General features: G+C 38.4%; 1 long non-coding RNA gene across 1 annotated transcript; it reads left to right on the forward strand.

Annotated features, from left to right (window-relative positions):
• Window positions 1-6,477: 6,477 nt before the first annotated feature.
• On the forward strand, window positions 6,478-9,580 carry LOC123327855. The gene is made up of 3 exons (XR_006542533.2): window positions 6,478-7,797; window positions 8,222-8,394; window positions 8,486-9,580. It is a non-coding gene; the product is annotated as an uncharacterized LOC123327855 (long non-coding RNA).
• The last annotated feature ends 1,432 nt before the right edge of the window (window positions 9,581-11,012 follow it).

Here is an 11,012-nt window from a genome sequence, read left to right on the forward strand (position 1 = left end):
TGTGTTGTTGTTGCTGTTTAGTTGCTCAGTTGTGTCCGACTCTTTCACGACCTCAAGGATTGTAGCCCACCATGCTCCTCTTGGAGCATGGGATTTCCCAGGCAAGAATACTGGAGTGGTTGTCATTTCCTTCTCCAGGGGATCTTCCTGACCTAGGGATCAAACTTGCATCTTCTGCATTGCAGGAGGATTCCTTACCGCTGAGCCACCAGGGAAGCCTAAATAAATAGAAAAATAAACCAATGGAACATAATGAAGTCTAAAAGAGAATCGACTTGTACCAAAACTTAGTACATGATAAAGATGGTATTTTAAATGAGTGAAGAAATAATTTACTTAGTAAATGATGTTGAGACAAGGCCACTCATTTGCAACATACAACATCCAAACAATTTAAACTTAGACTCATTCTAAAAACATTTACAAATAGAAACTATAGTTAACGACTAAAACATGACCAATCAAAATGTTAAAATTGTTGGAAAATTTATGATTGGATGGATACATGTGATCTCAAAGTAGCAAAGAACTTCTTCAAAAAGACAAAACAGCAAAGGCCAGGAAGAAAGTTGATAAGGTATCTTACATCAAAATTAAAGTCTTCTGCATGATACAAGCCACTGAAATAAAGTTTAAGGCCAAGGGATAGTTTTAAAGATATTTTCAACCTATATAAAGCATACAGGATATGCATTAAACATATATGATATGATATATTTTTAAAAAGAAGATCTGGGGGAAAAAAGGAGAACCAGTATTTAAGAGGTAGGCAAAGGAAGAGAAGTCTGCAAAAATATGGGGGAAAAGTAGCAATTTAGGTAGAAAAGAACCTAAAAAAGAACCTGTATCATAGGACCCCTCAAAATTGTGTTTTGAGAAAGGGAAAACACCCACGGTTTCAAAATTCAGAAGTTTTAAGACTTTAGAAAAAGAGGTATAACCTCTAACATCCTCAGGGGGCGCGGACCAGCTCATCAGCCTCTGAGCCTATCTCTCCTGGTTTAAAGCCCCTAGGGTTCTAATCCTCATGCTCAATCTGATCCCTGCCTTCTGGCACACGTCACCCTTCCAAATTACAGCTCGCTTTTCCTGACAACTGATGCTCTTTTCTATACCAGCTTCTCCTTTCTGCTTCATTGTAACCCTATCTGCCCATCTGAATCCTTCTCCTTGTGGGCGAGAGAATAGTGAGGGCAATGAAAGTACATCTTAATACCTTTGAAAATGGAATTTTTACTTCTTTGCAGGAAAGCTGTTGGTAAGTATAAAGTAAATATTAATAATATTTACAAATATTTGCTGAGTGCCTACCATGAGCCAGGGCTTATATCATCAGCAAAAAATACATTAAGAATGAATTACTTCAATTTGGCAGAAGAGAAGTATTGCCCCACTACCAGATTTCCTCCTATGCATTTAAGATCATTTTCTCTTTTCCTCGTACCACTGCTGTTCTTTCAGCAAAACTATTTCCTAAATCAGCTTTTCAAGATCGTTCCTCCAAAGTGCTAATTCAGCTTGAAATTGTGGCAAAAACATCAAACAGAAAGAACAACTGGAAAGCAAGAAGTAAAGAACTTCTAAACTCTAGCATTTATGTTTAACATTAACCATTCCCCACCAGGGAGAATTTGTAAATCACAATTTAGCTTCAGTTACACACTTCCTCCTGTGTAATTGGACTCCTTCTCAGCCTGCAGGCATCAGGAGATCTTTCTGCAGCTCTGCCCTCCCCACCTTCATCCAGCTACCCGTGAGGATACCTTCCTGTAGGTAGCTCCTTGGCAGCATTTTCTAACCCAGTTCTCCACTCATTTTCCATTCATTTTGGGGGCCCATTTTTCATTCTTCTGCTCTCTGCTATCCAACGTAGACACTGTTATCATCTCATCAATTGATTTTCAGAAAGTGTCTACTGTGAATATAGCAGTTATCTGACAACCTACTCTGCACTGAAGTTTTTATAGGAGGAAACAAAGCTTGCATTGCTATTTATTTGTAAAATGGAATTTTCTAATCTAGAGATGTGTTATGGGCTGTGTTGTGCCCACAAGTCCATAGACTGAAGCCCTAACCCCAGAACCTCAGAATGTGACAACATTTGGTGCTAGAGCCTTTAAAGAGGCAATTAAGTTAAAATGAACTTGTAAGAATGGGATCTTAATCCCAAATCAGGTGTCTTTATTAGAAGAGGAGATTAGAACGCTTATAGTTAGCAGAGGGGAACACATCTGTTTAACATCCAAAAGAGATGCCTCAGAATAAAACCAGCCCTGCTGACATCTTGGTTTTGAGTTTCTGGCCTGCAGAACTGTGAGTGTTTCTGTTGTTCAAGCCATCAGTTCATGGTATTTTGTTATGGTAACCCTAACAAAATAATACATGGCCGAACAGAGATTCCAAGGCAAAGACTTCGAGGGAATTTGCTTCCTCAAACACAAAAGGTAAAAAGGTCTTGTGTAATGAACTGCTAGTGTGTTTATTTTCATTGAATCAACATATATTTTCCCATGATTTTCATTTTGCTTTTCCTATTGTTTAAATTTTTATATTGCTAAATTTTTTGCATTTGTAACACAGATATTATAACTTGAAAGTCCTAACTTATTAAAAATAAGTTAATGGTTAATTATCTTCTTTGCGTTGTTATATCAGGATTGCTTTAAATCACAATTGCCCTGAGAGCATTTAAAATAGAGATTCCATTTATATTAATAAATGTTTACTTTTATGCATTTTTTGAAATGCTGGACTTTTTTGAGCTATTTATGAAAGTTTCCAACATTAAACAAAATTTCTCATTGCAAAAGTACAGATTCATAATAAAAATTTTAAAACTAAAATTTGATTATTAACCTTACAGGAATCCCTAAAATAGCAAGCTGTATAAGGGCATTTAAAACCTAGATTCCATTTAAGGAAAGTTCAACTCACATATTATTTTTTGGTAGTCTTCTAGTAAGTAGGAAAGCATTTTATTTTAGGAAAGCAAATACACAGCTTTCTTAAGTATTCAGTAAAGCAGAGAACACTTTGCAGAGACTTTTCAGTAAAGCAGAAACCATTACAAAGGTCCATATAATCAAAATTATGGATTTTCTAGTAGTCATGTACAGATGTGAGAGTTGACCTCAAAGATGGCTGAGCACAGAGGAATTAATGCTTTTAAATTGTGGTCCTGGAGAACACTCTTGAGAGTCCCTTAGACTGCAAGGAGATCAAACCTAAAGGAAAGTCAACCCTGAGTACTCACCAGAAGGACTGATGCTGAAGCTGAAACTCTAATACTTTGGGCACCTGATGTGAAGAACCAACTCACTAGAAAAATGATGCTGGGAAAGACTGAAGGCAAAAGAAGCAGGAGGTGGCAGAGAATGAGATGGTTAGATAGCATCACCAACTCAATGGACATGAATTTGAGCAAACCCCAGGAGATAGTGAAGGACAGAGGAGCCTGGTGTGCTGCAGTCCATGGAGCTGCCGAGTCAGACACGACTTAGCAACTGAAAAACAACAATATACCTCCATTAGGCAGTAAGTTTTATGATGTCACTGGACCAAGTCTAACTAGATATATGTTCCCAGCACCTAATACAGAACCTGATGCCATCAATACATGGCTCTCTTTCATGACTGAATTGGTGAACAAGCGAGAGTGGTAGAGAATTTACGTGTAAGTCAAAGGATATAATTCAAAAAGACTGAAAGGAGGTCCTTACAGCTGCATAGCCACTAACCCAGGAGCAGTTAAATTGTGCTGGGAATCCAGATTATGTGAACCCAGGGGACAGAAATTGGATACTTTAATGAGTGACCAATGCATAGGGCTCTTATTTTGCAAGAAGACAAAGGTTTTGATGGGCAGGGGCAGTGGAACAAATATTCCACCTAGCATTAAAATAAAGCTGTAAGAAATTACATCTCAGGGAGGCTTGCTAGCAGCCGGAAACTCCACCTTTACATTTATTTGGGGGACCTCAGAAGAACAATGAGAATACATGCAGAACTGGCATAATATGGGTGTATGCAGTAAAAGGAGAAGTAGATACTTCTAATGATAGCAAACCAGATATTTCCTGAGAAACAGATCCTTGTATTAAGGGAGGGGCCAATTTATTCATCTCAGGTCTCTTATCTCAGTGTCACTAACTGGCTTTAACCAGTCACTTAAGAAATAGAACAAGGGTGTGCATCTTGCAGCTTCATGCTCAAGGAGATGAGGAACTTTTAATATTATCAGATCTACCTAGATATGGCTAAATCCATACCACATAAACTTCAGAATCTCTGTGTTTAAAAAAAAAAAACAACCCAGGGGCATGTGATGACTTTCTTCTTCAGATTTACAATCACACTATGGTGACTTTGAACATTTATCTGAAGAGAGGGGCAAGTGGAGATGCTTAGGTATAGTGTGGATCTGCTATGTTGGGCATAATTCATGTGTTATGTGACATTAAAAAAAATGTTTAAGTAAAATAAATCACATGCACAATTAATTAGCGGCATGAAAACTATTTCCAGTGTTTAGTATGTGAACATAAAGACACATACATACAACATTTCATATGACTAGGATGACTCTTTCACCTTACTTATTGAGGTAGACATCTGTCAACAGGAAAATATTCTTGATTCTCAGGTTAAAGAATAGCCTGGGACATGTTTTAACAAGAGATTGAAAATAAGGATGCATTTTTCTCTAGAGTGGTCAATTGTTTTCCCCTGTTATCTCCTATGCCATGATACAATTTCATTACCACATTTTCTATGTGACATGATCTTAAATCAATACAGACTTTCCCACCTTCTCCAAATCATACACCTGGCTGACCAATGAATCAGCAGCAGGGTGATTTTAACTTTTAACTTTTTCTTAAGAAGCTATAAAATTGATCCAAATATATCATTCCCTGAGTCTAATAGAACAATAGTAGTAGTGTGTGCTCAGTCTTGTCCAACTGTTTACAACCCAGTGGCCTGGAGCCCACCAGGCTCCTCTGTCCATGGAATTTCCAGGCAAGAATACTAGAGTGGGTTGCATTTCCTACTTCAGGGGATCTTCCCCATCCAGGGATTGAACACCAAGTCTCTAACATCTCCTACATTGGCAGGCAGATTCTTTACCCACTGAGCCAGGACCTGAGCAAACAATTAGAACAATGGAAAGCTTTTACTTCTTTCCCAGGATTATTCCCCAATACTATGCCAGAACTCTCACCCAGTTCCACTGAGAATTCATGGAATTTTTCTAGCTGGCATCTCTACATTTAACATTGAGTTCAGACTGAATTGCAGCCCAGGGAATTCCTTAATCCCCAAGGGGTCCTTCTCCCCTGACTCCCACCGAAATCACCATGAATTTCCCATTCCTGGTCATAACCTACATCAGCTTTCTTGAATGGGTTCTCGTTTCCAGACTACTTGTTTCCTTCCCCTCTCTTTCTCTGGACGCACTCCTTTCTTCTTGCCATTACAGCTCTCTCACCCTGATTAAAGCATCAGGATATAGAACACTTACTTCTCTCAGTTATTTCCATTTCTCCCCAGTTTTGCCTCATTTCTGGTTACCAGCCTGCAAAGCTGTTATGATATTCAATTTCTGGGAGTTCTTGCTTTCTTGTTTATCATTCAATTATAAATATGTCTCAGGAAAATTCCATCTTATGTTTGACAACATTTTGTTTTCTCCCAAAGCAGGGGTTAAAATGCAAATTTATGATAGGAACATTTTCTCATATTTTCAAAGATAGTATTACAGCTTTAAGAAAAGCTAGAATGCTAAAGGTAGCTGAGACTCCTACCTGGACACAAATGCTCCATATTTATGATCGTTTGTTGTATATTTTGTATCCTTCATTGTGCAAATCCTGGTTCCCTGCATGTGATAGGTACTCAATTAATTATTCAACACTTCTCTCAAACATTTTCCCTCTGCTATTCCTAAATGTATCATCAGATTGGATAGCCAGCCTGCTGTATCTGCAGCGAATACGTAACCTTAGCATGTACTGCATTCGTCTCCATGGATACCAAATTTCTGTGAATGGCACTTAGAGTGAAAAAAATCTATAGAGGAGAAGCTGAATTTTGCTCATTCTTTCAATTCAGGTCCTTCTTATCCTGACCCTTTTTTTCCTCCTACATTTTCCATCCCAGGCTATGTAGGGCAAGGATCTCCTGGCACACTTCATGTAATAGACAACCCGTGTACTAGGATCACAGGAAATCATGTTTGTATCTTTTTGGCTGCTCTGTGAGCATCAACCCATGGAAACAAGCTGCTGCAAGAAATGAGGCAGTAAAAAAATCTAAGTTTATTTTTGACAAACTCTAACCAGGGATCCCCAATCTGAGGAGCTTGAAAACCTGGAGTTTAGTAAAAACAGTAATTGCAGAGAGGGAGAGGAATCTTGCAGTTCTTATATCTTTAAAAAGCTAAATTGAAATGATAAGTCCTCACAGCCCCACCAAATTGTCAAAAGTTCTTCATATTTGGTAGGAACAGTATTAACTTAGTTAGCAAATCCCCGTTTACAATCTTGTGTTTCTTAAAGTTGTGATAGATGATTATTTCTGTCCTTAAATAATAAAAATAGAAAACATGTCTATTACTGTAGTGAAAATGGATATATTTGTGTGATATAAAGAGAAAACTAAGGAGGATGTCAATTTTAGTTAAGATAGTGTGCAGTTTTCTTTATAGATGCAATCTTTCAAAATTGCAGTGCCCGTTAACAAAAAAGAAAATGGCCTGTGGTGATCAGAATATTTTTTTAAAGTAACTGTTTTTACCTAATGACTTGCTTATTGTTTGTTGGTCTGTATGTTCTATTTTAATGCCTAACTTGCTTAAGAGCAGCAGAGACACTAAAGGTAATTTCTGACATATTATTATCTGGGCTATTTGTTTATTTTGAATGGAAGAAGAGGACAAAAATCTCAGACTGTTAGGTGAGGAATCAGATATGATGGGCTTCACTCAAAGGCCCCGTGGCAAGACACTGCAGGGCTTGAGCATGGGCACCTAACAGACTAAAGCGGAAGAGAGAAGGAGATGAATGCCCCACAGAGGCCACTGGAACTGCTGGCAGCTGTGACTTGGAGCATGGTGCCATCTATTCCTCAGTCTTCATGGCTCTCAAGGTACAGCCAGTTGGGACTTCCTGGCAAGACGCTAATGGGAGGAAGGAAAGGCAACCTGCTAGGGAATAAATGTTCATTAGGGATCAGTTTGGATTATGCAGAGATCAAGAACAGGGTCCATACCAAAATAGCTTTAATTATCAGATTGTTTTATTTTTCCCCCACAAAAAATATATGCTAAGTTTGAGGTATAAAGAGTTTTTTCCTCATTAAAAAGAATCCATCTCCATATTAAAAAATCATGCTACCAACACTGACAGATAACTACAGGTGAGAATGGTAAAAATTCCTCACTGCATACAGCTGTCAGAGTCAAGGTCCCTCCCACACTGTGGGGATGGCAAAGACAGCAAAAAGGAGTTTGCGAAAACACTTTCGCCTATGCCATTCTTTCAACATTTTGAAGCAAATCTAATGAGTATCTCTGCTCTTCTTTTCCCAAATCAGGCAAATACTGAAGTCCAGGTATTTCTTATTCAGCAGCAGCAGCAGCAGATCACTAACAGATATGCCTGGGAGAGATTCAGGCTTCGTTCCTGATCTAAAACTTAAAGCTGGGAAAAGATAGTCTCAAAAGAGAGCAAAAATCTGTGAAGGGAACTTAGAAGCTGTCACTCTGGGCACATCCTAACTTCAACATCAACACACCTGGTGAGTTTAAAGGAACATAATACTATTCATCACAATGATGGGAACAGTTTTTGAAAAGGAAGAGTGATGAATTGGATGATATCAACTAATTATATTTCAGAAAATGTCTGTTAACTCAGACAAGATCAATTCAAAGAAACACTAGGAAAATAGAGTGGGGTATACAACAAAATAATATTTACTTCATTGGAAACTTCAGAGTACATGCCACAAACCGAAAGCTAATTTTGCTGTAACTAAATGAGGATATGCCACAGTTTTCTCTGGTGTATTATATACAGTATAACTAGCTCTATTATTATTTTTAATAATTTCTTCATTTTTATATCAAAAAAATTTTAAGAACTTCTGTTAAAATTTTTCTTTTTGTTTTTACATTTCCCCTCCCTCAACTCTTTGGTCTATTTCTCTTTTATCTCCACAGTTGGAAGGTAGATGAACTACAGTGAAGAGAAGAATGGATAAGTTCTTCAAAGGAGGGACTGTGTCTTAAATTTCTTTGTAAACTCCATTGCTTCGTACCATGCCTGACAGATTTAGGTACTCAGAGAGTGTTGGTTAAAGGTTGAATGAATGGGCTGAGCAATGCATGAGTGGGTAAATATATTTATTTTATCCTTCTACTATAACTTAAAGGAAAAAGCATGTTGCCTGAATGTTTATTACAACTCTTCTGTTAACCTTATAGAGGATGGATCAACTGGACCATGTAGAGATGGAAGAAAAGGAATGTCATTTGCTATACTCAGAACATGTCCTGTGCTGGTGATTTCACAGTTGATCATAGCCAATCCCTATAGTGACCCTGTGAGAAAGTATCATTATCTGCCTTTTATAGCTAAGTTTCAGATAGGATCCTAGAGAGATTGCTAACCTGTCCAAATCTATGGCTGAGAGATAGGATTTAAAACTTGAGTGCTCCTTTCAAATAGCCCACATTTCCCTCTATTTCCCTTCTAAACACAAAAGCAAAACTTAAATATTAAATCACTAATATATTAGGTTAAAACTCTTGGCACCTTAAATGGTCCCTGCCAATTAATTCATTATTTATTAAGCACTCATTTTGTGCAGAGTACGTTTTCAATGCAAAGGGGTGCCAGAAGATAAAAGTCTACTCCTTTTGTCCTATGGGCAGCTAAGGCCTGATGTCAATGGTTTGAGTAATACAACATTCTGAGTATACGAGATGCTATCAAGATGATTAAGGAGCTTCAAACATATTTTGAAGTAGTCAAAAATAATCTATCTTGAGACTAACAGCAATTTTCTCTCATTAGTATAAATTAAATTTAGTGCTAAAATATTATCTTCATATGTGCAATAATCATTAGGCTAATTTTGTAACCAAATGATCTTTAGAGGCTAAAAATGTTGTTAAAATTGATGAGCTTTTTGGAGAAGATTTTTAATGAGTATTCTGGATGTCCAAAAGTCTTACTGGACCACTAGAGGTACTGGGATCCGAATGGTTAACCCCTTTCCTTCCTCCTTCCTCAGAATCACATAGGAGACAGTCAGGATTACAGGATTTTGAGAAATGATATCCTCTTAGCCATTTGTTCCTCTTCTACCACAGAGAAGCTCTGGACATTTGGAGACTTACAGAATCAGGATGATTTCTTAGAGTCTCTGATAACATTTTGACGACGTAGGAAAGGGATATGTTTGTCAGGGGTTCTAGCCTTCCTAAACTCAGTGCCCCTCTGAGAGAGAAAATACTCATCATGTTGATGTATAGCAAAACCCATCACACTATTGTAAAGTATTTATCCTCTAATTTAAAAAATTATAAAAAATACTCATCTAAATAAATAGTATTTTTGGAAAGAACTTTGCTCTGAATCTTTTATTTATTTATTTATTTTGTCTTTAGTCTAACCTAAAGTTCTCCTTTCTTTACCAGGATGGGAACAGCACTTAATGCTAAGCCTGCAAGCCAGTTGATGTCAGGACAGAGTCCTGAATACTCACCTCAGTGAGGTAAGGAGCACACAGAGGGTCACACACACACAGTTCTGGAGGAAGAACGCCCAGGGACAGGTCAGGGTAGAGAACAGTGGAAGTGGACGGGATTAGTCCATCCTCCTCAGTAGGATGAGCTGATCCCACGGGTGGGGCTGGCCCTTCTCAGATGCTCAGCATAAAGCGAATGTGCTCTCACAACTGTGATCCACCCAGACCCCTAGGTCCTGTGCTGCTCAGCCATGGATGACAGGTGAAAGGAACACTTCCCGGAACGAACAGCTCTTCTTCAGCTACCATTCACCTGGGTGGTGGCACAGGCCAGGTTGGGGAGCAGAGGTGTGAGGAAAATCATTCCAGACCCTAAGTGGGCCACTGACTCAGAAGGCTGCATGCCAAGTTGCTCATTGTCAGGGTCCAGCCACCCTTCCTGACAGAGCAGGCACAAGGCAAACATTGTTCTCAGTCAGACCTCGCACCACAGGAAAAAAGGCGACAGCATAACCAGGCCCAGAGTCTCTCGCTCTCTGAGATGCTGCCCTGCGGCATTTGCATCCTCTCTGGGTCTGGGGACCCTCATATCCCTCTCGGTCCTGTCGAGAAAAAAGTCCCAGCACAATATTAAGTGCACAGTTTTTTGGCTGTGAGTGGGGAGATGCCCTCTTATCTACCTCCCTGAACTGAGAGAAAACATTTCAGAAAGTTTTCTAAATGAAAACCTAAGGGAAACAGAAGGAAACTTGAATTTTTCATGATTTATTCTTCTCGAATTTTGATGTTTCACCGGAAACACACATTCCTTTGTAACAAGAACCAAAAAAACAGAAGGTCTAGAAGGAATGAATTTACTTCACTCACTTCGCATAAAATCATTATTACAAATGAGTTTAAAGATATTAAATATAATGCGTGAGTTTTATTGAGTGCTGAGGGAAGTGGTACAGTTTAATTGAGGATTTCCTGTGCTGTCTGGAGCTGAGAATAAGGGATTGTATTGTGGCCTCCCTGCCCCTGTTTTCCCTTTCCCCAGAGCCTAATATATCAATCACATAAAATTAGTGTAATTAGGAAGTCGACTAAAGACAGAGAGACTCTTCCTGTAAATTTTTTCAAATGAAAACCCAGGCACCATTGTAAAACAAACACATTAATCTATTCACTGAAATTAAACGAATAGGATCGTGGTGACTTTAAGGCACTCAGATAATTTGAAATTCTGATTATTCAAAATACAAATGAATTCTTAGAGA

Source organism: Bubalus bubalis, chromosome 10, assembly GCF_019923935.1.
Source record: "Bubalus bubalis isolate 160015118507 breed Murrah chromosome 10, NDDB_SH_1, whole genome shotgun sequence".
Lineage (NCBI taxonomy): Eukaryota > Metazoa > Chordata > Mammalia > Artiodactyla > Bovidae > Bubalus > Bubalus bubalis.